Source organism: Cylas formicarius, unplaced genomic scaffold (assembly GCF_029955315.1).
Source record: "Cylas formicarius isolate icCylForm1 unplaced genomic scaffold, icCylForm1.1 PGA_scaffold_1__22_contigs__length_36826433, whole genome shotgun sequence".
Classification (NCBI taxonomy): domain Eukaryota; kingdom Metazoa; phylum Arthropoda; class Insecta; order Coleoptera; family Brentidae; genus Cylas; species Cylas formicarius.
In genome coordinates, this window is record NW_026844264.1 from 23,650,714 (window position 1) to 23,665,774 (window position 15,061).

The window sequence follows — 15,061 nt, forward strand, 5'->3', positions numbered from 1 at the left end:
AATTATATTAATGCATTTTTTACTCTGTGCAACTCTAAAATTGAAATCACAATTTTAATTTGATGTTACTTAATACAACTTTTAATCGCGACTGAGAAAAGAATGTTGCTGATTTGGTAAGATCATTAAGATTAAGATTCCCGCGTTTGCTCAATGTGCATATGCAATTTAATAGTTATTTTACTCTATGCTCTAAATACAGTGTTGTAATTATTGTAAGATTATATCTGCTTTCATGGTGTAATGTTTGAATATTGTCCGCTTTGATTTAATTTTCTGACATAGTGATTTGTCAAATTTGTAAAAAAATTAATTGTTGTTTTCGAAAATCATAAAGTACGTTGAAAATGAAAAATGTGTTGCGAGAATTTTTACTAGAATACCGTCTGTGATGTTTAATGTACAAGATGCATAGGCATCGAAATACTTTTTGAAATGATTCTGGATATCAAAATGGGAAAACAAGTTCATATGAATGATAGAACTCAGAAGTTAGTAATTTTTAAAAATAAATTTCTACTTTTTTTGAGAAATATTTGAACTAGATATGCAACAATTTATAAAATTGCAGTTTTCTACTGAGTTAGAAATAAACTTTTTTTGTTAGTTCGTTCCTGAAAATATTTTCCTAGCTAATTTTGATGAACCGTTTCATAAATAATTAAAAAAACTCAGTCAGGAATGTACAAAAGGGTAGATTAACAAGAATTTTTTTATTAATATTTGTAGCTATAAAATAAGGCGCTAAAATATTTCGACGGTATTTGGGGCCCCCTGAAGAAAAATGACCATTTTACGGAGTCGAAACATCTCTGTGAAATGTTGCATTGCATGTTTTAATAAGGTATTGACCGTTGCCCACTCGATAAAGCCATATAGAACAAATTCAATTCAAATCTGCTTCCGTTTCCAGGGGAAAATAAATTTCGTCAGCACAAAACTTTTTTTAACCCCGGTTTCATTTTATATGTAATTTAATAATCCCTGCGGTATTTTAAACTTTCGCAATTTTGGCAAGAGGATGCGCTTCGAATTTATTGCTGTTGTTGTGTACAACAAAATGCGGTTTTTGGACTGCTGAAAATTGCAAGCTATAGGACGTGTTCCGTGACTTTGACTCGGACGTATTGCCAATATGAGAGTACTATTGGATATTTTGTCTTTTGTTTCAATTTGGAATCGATTTTAGCAAAATTTGCTACTCCACTGTGAGAAGGCTCGAAAATTTGTTTAGTTTATAGAGGTTATCAATCACAATGGGAAAATAGGAAAGAAAGCTATCAAACATCTACAGCCGATGAACTGTACTCTCTGGGAAGTGCAGTGCCTCGGAGAGTTTGGAGTTCGCATTTCGTGAGTGGACAAGATCAGGAACGAAGAAGTTCTGCAGAGAATAAACAAACAGTTCGAAATTCTTGACACAATTGTGCAATTAAAATTAGAAAATTTGCATTTCTTGTTCATCTCTAACATTAAAACAGCTATGATGGTCAACAATCTCCCAATTCAAGTAATCCATTGGGCAATTGCTGCCCATTTTCTTAGGACATGATTTGGAGTTTCCTGCTCTCATGATATCAGAATACAATCAAACTTGAGTTTCTGAAGAAAACTCCCACAAAATAACGAAATTTCTGGTTATATTATCTGGTGGTGGCAATTGTCGACTTGTAGGTTGTGGAAGAAAAACCACTGGATTTTACTTCTGGGTGCTTTGTGGAGTATAACGCACTCAAAACAGAGACGAGTATGACGATCACGATGTATCAGAATTATCTCATTAAGCTATGACAATTTTCTCAAAATTTCAACTTGATATCTCCAATCATTGTTTTATAGTTCGTGTTAACATAAATAATCACTTATAACACCCGAAAACGCCTCATTAAGAATTAGGTTTTTAAGCAACATCAGTTGATCATTAGATATGATATTTTTACGTTTTCGCCATCTGAAACGATTCATTCACAGTGTAATTGAAACCAATATTTATATGAACAATTTTCTTCCCTCATATATATTTAAGTCGTTTTAATTTACAGAATCAAGCTCGACTCTTATACAGTTTTACCTTAGCCAGCAACATCAGCACTAGTTACCTCGAGATTGTTCGACATTTTCTAGATTGTGCTAGTCACAAGAAAAGTAGGATGTGAAGTTTGAAGGAACTTTAAAACTTAACGGAGTATGTATAAGGGAAGACCAATTTGGGTAAGTAGCCACACCGCTTAGACGAGTAAGGTAAAGTTTGCGGTTCTCATGCAAATTTGCAAAATAAAAATTCAGCGCGTCAGCAATGAAAATCCTTTTATCGACCTCGTCGCGGTTTGGGATTTTATTAAAGGATGAATGCCTTAATATATATTGGAATTCGTCCGCGTTGCATTCCATTTGAGATTCAGATATTGGGAGAGATATCAGTAGTTCAATAAAATAGATGCACGCCCAACCACTTTTAACACAAAATTCTGATTTATAAATTATGAAACCAGTCTAGAAATTATATGTAGAGAAATATGCTTTAATTATTTATAATTTAAACAAATCCAACCTTTACTAAGAGGTTGCAAACACACATTGTCTGCATATTTTTTGACTTTGAATTATTGAATTAGACTGCCCCTATAGTTCTCCCTAACTAAATTTAAATTTGACGCAATGATATAGCAAAAATCGTGAAAATTTGCTTTATGTTTGCACGTGATATTGATACCATTGATACCGTGTAAGTATTATCCTTTTCTTACTCTTTATTATTTTTATTAATTTATCGTAAACATATTGTTAAATGTAAATGACGAATTAATTAATAAATTCTGATCTCTTATCAATTCATAATTCAATTCAAACAGGGACAAGTTTATAAAAGCATTTAAACACATATTTATTAACTACTAAATGCAATAAACACTAGAAAGGATTTATAAGATAAATTACACTCTATCATAAAATCCGATTTGAAAAATAAGGACTTCTTATAATCGTTCAATTTTGTTGTTTACTTTAAACAGATCATTCCCTCCGTTCTCATTCACATTCCCAACTAACGCATCGTCAAGATCTGTTGTCAAAGGTCGTGAAAATTAAGAAAAGTATCTCAACTTGTAAGTACTATGGACCGCTTCCCGTCTTGATTTTATATTTACACAATTGCTTTATTTTTATTAGTTACTAAGTGTCCGAGACGTTGTGTAACCAAATCGACAGCAAATGATTTTGAGTTTATGCTTGCAGCAAATTGATCCCCCAAACGATTTTTTAAAATTTTGATTTTAACATTTTTTTATAATGAAAATTTGAATGAAAAAAAATGGATTAAAAATCAACCGTAAGAGTTTACTTTAAGAATATTTTAACTACTTAAAATTGTTTGTTTATTTTCATATTGTTAACTAACTTTTAAGTTAACAAATGTGGTAAAGAATCTTTTTTTTATCAGTGACATGCTTTAAACATTTAAGTTTAAGATTCCGGAAGAAAATCTCACTGCTCGCCATGAAAAAAAAAACAACCACGATTCCAATGCTTAACAACGCTTACAATAAAAAATACTCGCCAACGTCACTATATACATACATATAATACACAGGCTCGTTTCAGAGGATGAAAAAGTATTTATTGACAAAGTTTAAAAAAAAAATAAATAACTGACGACAAATTTACAATTTAATTATTTAAGCTTGTTTGTTCTATTCAGTATGTTATGATTGTATTCTTTATAACTTATGCATATTATAACAAGTAACATAAATATTAATAAAATTTGTTTTATAATAATATTTTGTATTATCATTTTAAATTATCACTGATAAAACGTTCACAGCACTCTGCGCCCGGAGCACTGTGATAAATAAATTTATTTTGTTTAAACTAATTGCGAGCAGTGAAATTTTTTCCGGAATCTTAAACTTACATGGATAAAGCATGTGACCAATAAAAAAAATGTTTTTTTTGTTTTCATTTGTTAACTTAAAAAATAGTAAACAATACGAAAATAAACAAATAATTTTAAGTAGTTAATATATTCTTAAAGTATTGGTTGCTGAAAATATCATAAATTTATCTCTTTATCTTTATTATCTTGGATTTTTAATCCATTTTTTAATTAAAAGTTTTCAGTATAAAAAAAAAGTTGTTAAAATCAAAATTTTAAAAAATCGTTTGGGGATCAATTTTCCATCATAAGTACTTATAAAAAATATTTATAGATTAAATTTTTATGATTAAGTGGTAAATGGGGGGTTTTCTTGAAGTGACCTTGCCCACTTGTCGATGTTTAAATGGTTTTTAATATTACAAAAGGACCCTGTATAAAACATATTATTTTCTTGTTAATGCAAGCATAAACTCAAAATCATTTGCTTTCGATTTGGTTACACAACGTCTCGGACACTTAGTAACTAATAGAAATAAAGCAATTGTGTAAATATAAAATCAAGACGGGAAGCGGTCCATAGTACTTACAAGTTAAGATACTTTTAGATTTTTATTATAATACCATTTACATTATTCATTTCGTTGATATATTTTTGAGCGGATTTCGTTTCAATTTGCTAATTCTTAATTGTTGACAACAGATCTTGACTAAGCGTCAGTTGGGAAAATGTAAATGAGAACGGAGGGAAATGAACTGTTTAAAGTAAACAACAAAATTGTACGACTTTAAGAAGTATTTATTTTTCAAATCGGATTTTATGATAGAGTGTAATTTATCTTATAAAATCCTTTCTAGCGTTTATTGCATTGATTAGATAATAAATATGTGTTTAAATTCTTCTATAAACGTGTCCTTGTTTGAATTGAATTATGAATCGGTAAGAGATCAGAATTTATTAATTAATTCGTCCTGTACATTTAACAATATGTTTACGATAAATTAATAAAAAGAATAAAGAGTAAGACAAAGTTTAATACTTCCACGGTATCAATATTTTTATATTTTACAGAAATTTCATCATCAATTAAGATACGGATCTCAGGCAAATATTTATTAGGTAAATGCAAACCGGTCTGCGTTGCTTTGCTGGTGCAATTGTGTATGGATTATCGAACACAAAATGGGTTCAACATTACAAACGTATGAAAATTTTGGTAAAGATAATAAAGCGATTAAATTGATTTTTTAACCCGCTCTACTGATTACAAATCAATTGTCGTCATGAATACGCCAGCGATATTTTAATTGAAACATTGCAAAATGGTGGAAATTGCAGCTTTTAGAGCTAAATTAACATACTTTAAAACTGTCAAAATTAGCCGTGCGTTAAAGCTAATTTTATGGTACGGCATACCTGCTGACCTTTGATGTTTCCACTGTTAATGGCTGCCTATATAAAAATACTCGAATACCCAGCCAGATTTGCATCGATCTCAACCCTAGAGATTTTTAACTCGGCATAAATAAAGTCGTATATCATTAATAATAATTGGAATAATTCGTAAATTATGAAAGAGATCATGAATAAGTAATATTATGGTATAAAATTACCTTCAGCAGCATATGTGGTCAAGGACTTACATACTGACATATTCTGCATAAGTTTGAGTTTCTTTAAGAACAGTATTGCTGTGTGATTTAAAAGCATACCTAATTCCTTTTTTTGGTGTATTTGTAAAGCTTTAATATTCTAAACAATAATAATAAACAATAGTTAATATTACGAAAACATTTACAGATTTACAGAAGAAATAATTATATGTTGCGACATTATCTTTGTGCATGTAGGTGTTATCTCAGTTTTTTGTGATGCGCTGTTGAGAGTTTGTGAAAATTTTTCTGTACAATTTTCAGTGCAACACAATAATTATAAAACTAATAGCTAAAATAACAATAAGTGATCACCTTAATTTGTTGAGTTTTTATAATTATTGCTTACTAATTCTTTTTCTAATATCTAATGTCCAGTTTATTTAAAAAATTACAGAATTTCTTGAGAAAACGTGTATTGCTTAAAGATATAAAGTTATAGATCTTATTCTAAAACTCATAGTTTTAAAAAAATCAGACACTACTATATGCTAATACCGTTACACCCATATTGGTTGAATATAGGCAGAACTCCGGTTCCGGATATACGTACATGTTTCACTCCACGCTGTTGATCAAACCGAATATACACCCTCTAGACCCTAGAGTCTAGGGTAAAATGAGAAGATTTATTGAAGTGCCTAGACAATAGCGTAGGTTTAATGTAATAAAGAACACGGGTATGAAATGGAACTTCGACAGGGGATACGGTTCATTCTATATGCAAAACAAAATCTCGTTTCTCCACATCATAGGTATTCTCGTAAATTAAATAATTAGCGCGCTTCTTATTTTTGCATTTAACATCTAATGCATCCAATTGTATTTGATTATTTATAGAAGAAACTGGAACATACGCGACAAACTAGTGGGAATCTCAATGTCACCTAGCGTGTCTGCTTCTAATTTTACGACTTGCGCCGTTCGTATGGTTACACTGTCACGCTGCTTTAAATAAATAGATTTTTTTTTCAAAATTTAGTAAATAGTATGTTTTATCGGTACTACCCAGGAAGGTTATTTTAAATAATTATAAAAAAATATGGTTTTGTTGATGGGTTTTTGGATTGGTTGACATCTTTTTTAACAAACAAAATATTGGCTTTAAAAATAATATAAACAATTATCCTTTAAATATATTAAATTAAATTAAAATATATTAAATATTAACTAAATTTTAAATAACTCTGATACAGGAAAGTGATTGGAATAACTCGATTAAAATAATTAATAATTCGTTCTGTGGTCACTCTATTTATCTAAACACGCTAAAAACGCCGCTTATGCGATGTTATCATCCACAAAAGAGTTAAGAGAATAATAGTTTTCTTGGTTAAAACCGTAACTGGAAAACACACTGGGAATACCTAATATCAAAATTAACCTGTTAAAGATAGGTTCTGAGGCAATTAAAATCAGTTCTAAAAATTGAACAGCTGGTTCAAGTTCATTTTACAAATGTTGAAGCAAGGCTGCGATATGGTTTCTGAATCTGGCTAACTCTCGTCAGAGATGTTTTTCTGTGATCTGTGATATATATAGTTTAAATACTACAAATAGTTCTAACCCCCGCACAAATATTTGCAAATCCAAATTGCCTTTCCGTTCCCAAAATGTAGGTCTTTTACTTTTAAATGACTTGCAAGATCTTCAAAGCTTTACAAAGTTTTGTCAAAAATTTTCTTATTTGATAAAACTCTTTATCGTGCAGACGCTTATTTGCAAATTGTAACATAGAACTCATGTATCATTTTCTGGGTTTCCTTTTACATTAGCATTAACAATGACTTTTTTCATACAATGCATTATTGTCGATGAAAATAAACGTATTTGAATATTGTAATGTTGTAATGGTGATCGATTGTTATGTTTTAGGGGCACAAAGACGATAAATAAAGTAAGTAAAGGGGGCTAGTTGTAATATATTGCTATTATAAGTTTTGTTGATTTTTTTTACTGGTTCTGAGATAATGTGCTATTCCATAATAAACAGGCAACCCGGTACATACATATCTGCGGTATCCAAAGTGCAAGTATTCAAAAGTCTCGTTTTAATCATTATGATTATTTTCACAAATAAATAATTTGAAATAATTTGAAATAATTTGAAATAATTTGAATAATATGAACAATTCTTATCCTATTTGCTATATTAAGTTAGATATTTTGTTTAAAAACTTATGTCTGACTTAACTGTGATTTTCATGAAAATGCTATGAGACACTACGAAATTAATTTACATTATTAACTTTCTGCAATATTGACTTTCCCAGTGATATTGATTTTAAAATATTAATAAGCAAAACTAAATTCGATACACTCCAAACTGCCCAACAAATAATATATACCGCGTCTCCCAGAATATGTGGGAAAATTTTTTAGTTGCATAGGATCGAAATGTCTTTTATCTACAATCGCTAATAAACTAAAAGCACATTTTGACATCAATCACGTGTCATTATGATCTAGAAAGTCAATAATAAAGGAGAACATTTTTCACCGTAATTTAAAATGTTCTGATTTGAATACATATCTTTTGAAATATCGAATTTATTTTTCATAGATTTTTATAATTTCTGATCATGTGTATCGAGATTCCAAGGGATTATTTATTTATTTTTTGCTATCACATAATTGCCTATTTTAATTAAATACAAAATAGGGAATTACTTTTAGCAATATATTTTGGTTTCTTTCAGAGAAATTTTCATGGAAGATCCTTTTGTTGTTTCTTTTTTGGTTTTGATGTTAACAAGGAAGTACTATTGTTATACCCATCATAAACATGGCGATGTTCATAAATACTTAAGCTAAAATAATTAAGCTTGTCAGAAGCGAATAATATATGCGGAAAACAGGATTATTTTTGTCGCGAAAAAAGCCATCTTGCCACTGAAAAAAATATGTTCAAAGAGCCAACGAAATAAATTTTGCATATCGAAAAGTCAAATGAAAATATAAATAGTTACAATACGATTTTCAAAATGTTTATGTCGTCCCTGTTTTTCTTCGACAAGGTCGCAAGAAAGTGACGCTATTCGCTAAACCGCACGATTCAAGCCAAAAGTGTGACTAAAACTAGAAGTCAATTTAGTTTTTGCACCCGTCAACATCGAGCTCCACTGAAAAAAAAGAAGAAGAAGCTCTACCTTTCGAGTTAAAAAAAAGGAGATGCGACTTGCTCCAAAAATCCGTCAATACGAGAGACGACAATCCAAACAGTAAAAAGAAGACGGAAGATCCGCGTATGATAGAAGATGCAGAGATGGAGATATATCTCCGGCACTAAGCATAATTGTATTCGCAGATTGCCACAGGTTTGGAACACAGAACGTCGGCGGGCGTCGCGACGCGCAGCATTTTGCACGGGACCCGACCGAATACTGCATCAGCAGGGCTAGCTGGGACTCTAGCAGGATCTTTCAGCGCGCCCTCGTGGACGTCCGGACAATCAAAAGGGAGGGATGTTGCGAAATCGAGAGATCATATGGCTACGTCGTAGACGGCGTAGAGCCCAATCCGATGTCACGTGTGTGACTCTTTGCCGGCTCTCCTCCGCATCAACGCAAACAAAATATAATATTTGGAATGACAGTGTCTCTACGAGGAAAAAATTGAGGCTTCCGCGGGGTGTACTTGGTTCCCATCCAATAAGTAAACGCGAAGTGCTGCTTTTGATTGGACATTACGATGTTTAAAATTATTAAAGACTTATTATTACACGCAAGGTTCAATTTCTGCTTAATGCGGGCGAGGCGTGTAAGAAAAGTATTGAAAAAAAATATTATAAGATATTTTAAATTTTCATTAAAATCATATTTTTTGTTTGTTATTTATCTACAGAGTGGTGCGATAGCGTGTCAAAATATCGCCTTCATTTATTAATATTTCGGAAAAATGTTATAGCAAGTATTTTACAAAGTCGAAAGACAAATACTTCAAAAATATAGATAGCCGCGTAGCATTACATTTTTTTTTTAATTTAAACCAACATGTATTTTTACATACTGCCATTCCTATATGGAATGCTTCTATTACACCTTTGTGACTGTTTAGAACTCCAATACGAAGTTCACAGATTATTGGGAAACAGAAAATGTTAAGAAATATCTTTTTTGATGCCTCATATCTTTCAATCTGCTAACTTTATAATATTAAAAAAGGACTTTAATGTAGTAAAATGCATTAATGTCTAAAAGCGCATTAAAGCACCTATATAAGCAATTAATTTACCTCCTGTTTCCGGAAGTGTCGACAACTTAACAGACTTTAAGCTCTCAGATTTTTTTAATGGATCACCCTGTATCTATCCGCTTTATCATGTTCAACTATTGCTTCTTTACTACTTTCATTAAGGTTTTTATTAATTATGAATCTAGCAAATTAAAGTTTAAATAATAAAGTATAGTTTCATGTCATATAATCTACTTAATAGTCCACTCACTGTTATTGGTACTACTAAATTGTTTTAGTAATACAAAATAAGTCGCTAAAGAAAGATATTCGCTAATTACTTTAAATCACAATACAAGAACAAAATGTACCTTGAAATAGTAAATAAATTTATAATGCTTGACTACCAAAATACTAAATCAGTAATTTAGTTCAACATTCTAATTTTCCTAAACAGTAAGTTTCTTCTTCTTTCTTCTTTACTTCTAATGGCCACGACTGCATAAGGTCATTCGGCCAGCTAACACAATTTTTCACATTATTCAGAATTCCTAAAGAACGCCTTCTTAAGAGAAGGGTCTGGACCAAACCATCATCCTCCAGGTTTTTGTTTTTTACGTATACAAAAAACGGAAACATCTAAATAAATTGTCATAAAATGACGACCGATTCTTCAAACGGCTTAAGCAATTATCTTATACGGGATATTCGATCCCATCCGGCCTGGTTACCAGCGTGAATATAGGACATTCGGAAACCGTATTTACATACACCTCATGGAATTACACATCACAAATCCGTGTACATCCACGTAAGACGAATACTATTTCCCAAACTTATAGGCACTACATCCCTATCACTTCAGATAACGAATATACGTAACAATATTTTCTTTAAACGACACTAATTTCGACCTATTTCTATAAATTTTTTGGAACCGGGCAGGAGCAACGTCCGCCATGTGCAATCAAACAGTACGTTTATTTTTATTTATTTTTTTTTTCCGGTAATTGCAAGTAAAAACGAGAAATTCCCAAATTTGTTATTTAGTGATACAAACAAAAACATGTTCCAACGCTCCAATACCCGATTTTGTTGACCAAATGCTCATTTTTTTTTGTAACTAGATTAGATAGAATATTAGGATGTACACCACTGACTTTTTTGCAATTTTAAGTTGTTTTCGTGTCACACGTCGAGCAAAAAAAATTAAATTTATATTTTAGACTCTGACCACCATCAATTAACTCGTTTTTTTATATTTACACCACAATAACTAAACATTTAGGAACCTATGAACTTTGTTTTGTTTGACGAACCTCCAGCGGAGCGTTGATGAATGTTTTTTTATAAATTCTAAGGGACCCTTTACAGCAAGGTGTTAGAATAAATTAACACAAAATTTAGTTACTTTTATGACGAAAGTAGATCTGTTTCTGGCATGTTAGTGAGAGCTGCTTTATGAATATTATAAAAGAAAATAATCAACGTATTCATTCATCATAATAAAACAATTTGTCACGCGATGAATCGGGAACCTAAATTAAGTCATTTTGAATTTGTACGATCACGACAATTTACCCGGCTCGAATAAAATTTGGCATGCTGTTGTCACGTGCTTTCTCTATCGATTGATATTTTGCAAGGAAAGGAATGTATAAAAATTGTGAAAATTTGGGCTCACTGTCTTTAACATTTTTTAGTATAAAATATTAACATACACCAATTTCAACAATACTAGTAGTGATTTTTTATTAAATATTTTATTTAATTCACATATAAAAATTTTTCAATTTTTTTCATGTCTTCAAGTTGCAACAAAAACATTTATTTTATATACACATTTCCTTATTACTGAAATAAAACTCTTTTTTTTTTCAAAATATTTGTCTGTCCGCTGAACAGTGATTTGTGCAAATGATATTTATTAAGATGACCAAGAACAGCTTCGCGAGAACTTTTCGCACTCCAAAACATAGCAGCTTATTGATTGTTAGCACACTCAAAATACTGAATTTACAAGATTGACATTTGGCAAGATCAAAATATGAAACTTTTGTTTTATCACTTATGAATGATCTTGCGGGTAGCGTGCAAAAATAAACATACAAACTCTGCACACGTCAACGATAAAGTGTTGTTTCAAAAATGAAAAATCAGTAAAAATAGACATTAACAACCAAAACATCTGGTACATTAATATAATATTTGTTCAGTATTAACCCGTTTCAGTTTCACTTAAAGTAGCTTTTAAAATCTACATTTTAGGTCGAAACTAAAGGCAATATTCTTACTAAGGTGAGATAAATTTATAAAATATTTTTTAAATATTAAGTGTTTATGTATTAACTGTTATCCTTTTTTAATTTGATGATTCCAAAGCATTCATTCATTCTTCATTCATAAAAAGGCCCTAATAATATAAAACAATTTTAAAAAATCTGATCGATTAGAATAATCTATAAATATTGGAGAATTTTTATGAATTCTTATTTTCTCGATCGATTAGTGTTTTAGTAAATAAGATATTACTAGAAAAATTGGGTTTTAAGAAATTTTACCACCAGGAGATGATTCTATTTATTTCTTTCATTAATGTTAAAAAAATTCAAGATGCAGTTGCAAAATTGTTGAAAAAAAGTCTAATATTAAAAAAGTGTTTCTTCTACTTTTCGGAGGCGCTTTCGTCATATAGTAAAATCTGTATTAAACAAAACCGTTATTGTCTCCTTCGATTCAAATGTTACATCTCATATTGTTGAAAGTTTCTGTAGAACCTGCCATGGTTTTCCTGGGATCGCACATTATCGGTTAGGTACGTTTTTGTAAATAACGAAATATTAAAGACTATTTCTCAAGGCTTGGACGTTCTTCGATAAGTCGGTGTTATTGTAGGCCGGAAGATGGGATGTCCCCTGGGCCGGTCGGTATAAAAAGAATCTTGATTCTAATAGAAGAGCATTTGGCGGTATAGTTTATTAAAACACACACAAAAACAATTTTAACTTCACGTTCCATTTGTTATCCAGTACTAGCGGCCATCATTGATATAAAATTCGACAAAAGTACTGCAAGTTTACTGCGGATTAGCAGTAACGTATCTCCTAAATAATATTTTTATTTGAATTTCCAATGTCGGCAGGATCTGCAGTATTTTTTTTAAGCAAGCAAAAGCAAAAATTAGCGTTTGACAGTTTTCAAACTGCTCTCAAACCTTATCGGGGTACAACTTAATATTAAAAAAAAACACAGTTTTGGTTTCAATAAATGGGATTTTTCTTTTTGACACTCATTTCTTTAAATACATCAAATTACTAGTTTTTGAAGGGAGGCTTCTTTCTAGTGTCGGTAAAACTATTCCAAAATGAATAACTGCATTCTCGGCACTGCTGAAATGGTTGATTGGACTTACGCAGAGCTAAATAGGTGAAGATAGATCGAATATACGTTGGAAGTTAACACTTAAAAAATGAAATCAGTCCCAGTCATCATTGGTTTGCATCGCTGGGCCGGCATATCCGTCACACGCATCAATAATAAATAATAAATAATTTAAAAATCAAGACATACATTTAAATGTTAGAGGTAAAGCCTTATATCATATTTTGGAAACATATTTCGTATAATCTATATAGAACCTACAATTAATTTATAGTTACTGCAAAATGATTTATAAGTTCAGAAAGCAGTATTAAAAAAATAAAATTCAACCAACTAAAACATGATAAACCTATTAGAAGAATTGGTAATACTTGAACGAGGAACTTACTCATATGTCCCTCAATGTGCGCAACGAAGCGAATAAACTAAAAAAGTTGGCCACAAGTTTGTTTGGGCTATTAATAATATTTGCAAGATTGAAAGAAGGTGTCTCGCATATAAAGATCAGGAGTATTCATCAAGTACATGATCTCATAAAAAATAGGAATAGTGAAATATTTTAAAAATTTAGATCATTGCCTAACGGTAACCAAAGTTTGATAACGATGATGATACATGATGCCAATAATCTGGATTTGTGGCAATCATAACAAATATTATCACCATTGTAATATATGGAAAGTCATTTAGTACTTTTATGTTTAATATGAGCTGTAAGATCGTCTCATCACTTTTGTAGAGTAGAGTAACCACAAACCTCCAAGCAATAATGCTAGCTATATATTTATTTATTTATATATTGTAACGATATATGTGATGAAATCTTAGAGTACAAAATCACGAGACTAAGTAAAAATTATGACAACCTAATGGCATACATAGATTTACAAAATAAAAATTTTGATATTATATCGCAATCAGAAACGAAGATCGTCATTAATAAACTAAATAATTGAAAAATACCTAATTAATATGTTAAAACGAAAGTCAAATTAACAAGTGCGATGAATTTATAGTTTTTGTTGGGTCAAACTTGCTAACGTTTCGCTAATCATTCCTGTTCAGAGCTTAACTGACACTGTTTCAGTTCAGTTTTAGTTAAGCTCTGAAGAAGCCAACAGGATGATTGGAGAAAAATTTAGGTTGAGGAAAAAAGTAGACACGGAAGATGCATTGATTAAGGAAGCGGACAGCTTAGTCAGATCATTTAATGATAGTAAATAGTATATTATGCAACAAGTGCGGTAAACGGCATTGCCTCACGAGTTTATTTGTTGTTGTGTTGCATACTATACTTTTTCTACGACCTTTAGTTTTTGGGTAACCCGTGCGGTAAAATCCCGGAAATATCCGAAGTGGCTCAGATTGATGGGAAACGAAACTGACGTGGTAAAGTGACGCTTCCAGCACGCTGGATCGGTGGGTAATTAGGTATTTTACAGGCGGGAATAGAAAAAACGTATTACTGTTTTTCTCGATTTGGAGAACCATATCTTGCAGAAGAGAGTAGAAGACTCAGAAGATCAGAGGGCTAGTTAGAAAACTGATTAAATTATTCCAACACGAAAGAGAATAGGGAAGAGATGTTGAAAAGACAAATCTTTGCAAATGCTTTAGAATTACTGTGCGATCCTTATATAAATTTTACCAAAAAGTTATTATATATATCGCAGTGAAAATGCATAAGTTATTCCATACATTTTATATATTGCGTCAAAATTTATCAAAGAGTTTCCTTATAAAAATATATAAATCTGTACTAGAATCAATTTCATCCTATAGTATATGCTTTTGGAGTGCTGCAACAGATGGGGCTGTTCAACCGCTAGCAACTAACCACAAACGTGTTTTTAAAATATTGTTATTGAAAAATAAACTGTATCCATCTAAAGAATTGTTTACTCAAGCGAAAGTACTAAGTTTTAACAAAATCCACATTAAAGCAGTCATCAGACTATTAAATTTAACAAATTAACAAAA

The 15,061-nt window shown here is 31.0% G+C and overlaps 1 protein-coding gene across 2 annotated transcripts in view; it reads right to left on the bottom strand.

The window, feature by feature from the left end:
* The window catches only part of LOC132696403 (inactive dipeptidyl peptidase 10), an 81,890-nt gene extending 72,471 nt beyond the window's left edge, over positions 1–9,419 (bottom strand). For both annotated transcript variants that reach the window (XM_060661214.1, XM_060661212.1), the window contains exon 1: positions 8,677–9,419. The gene's annotated coding sequence lies outside the window, so the exon portion shown is untranslated. The remainder of the gene's footprint in view (positions 1–8,676) is intronic.
* Between the last annotated feature and the right edge of the window lie 5,642 nt (positions 9,420–15,061).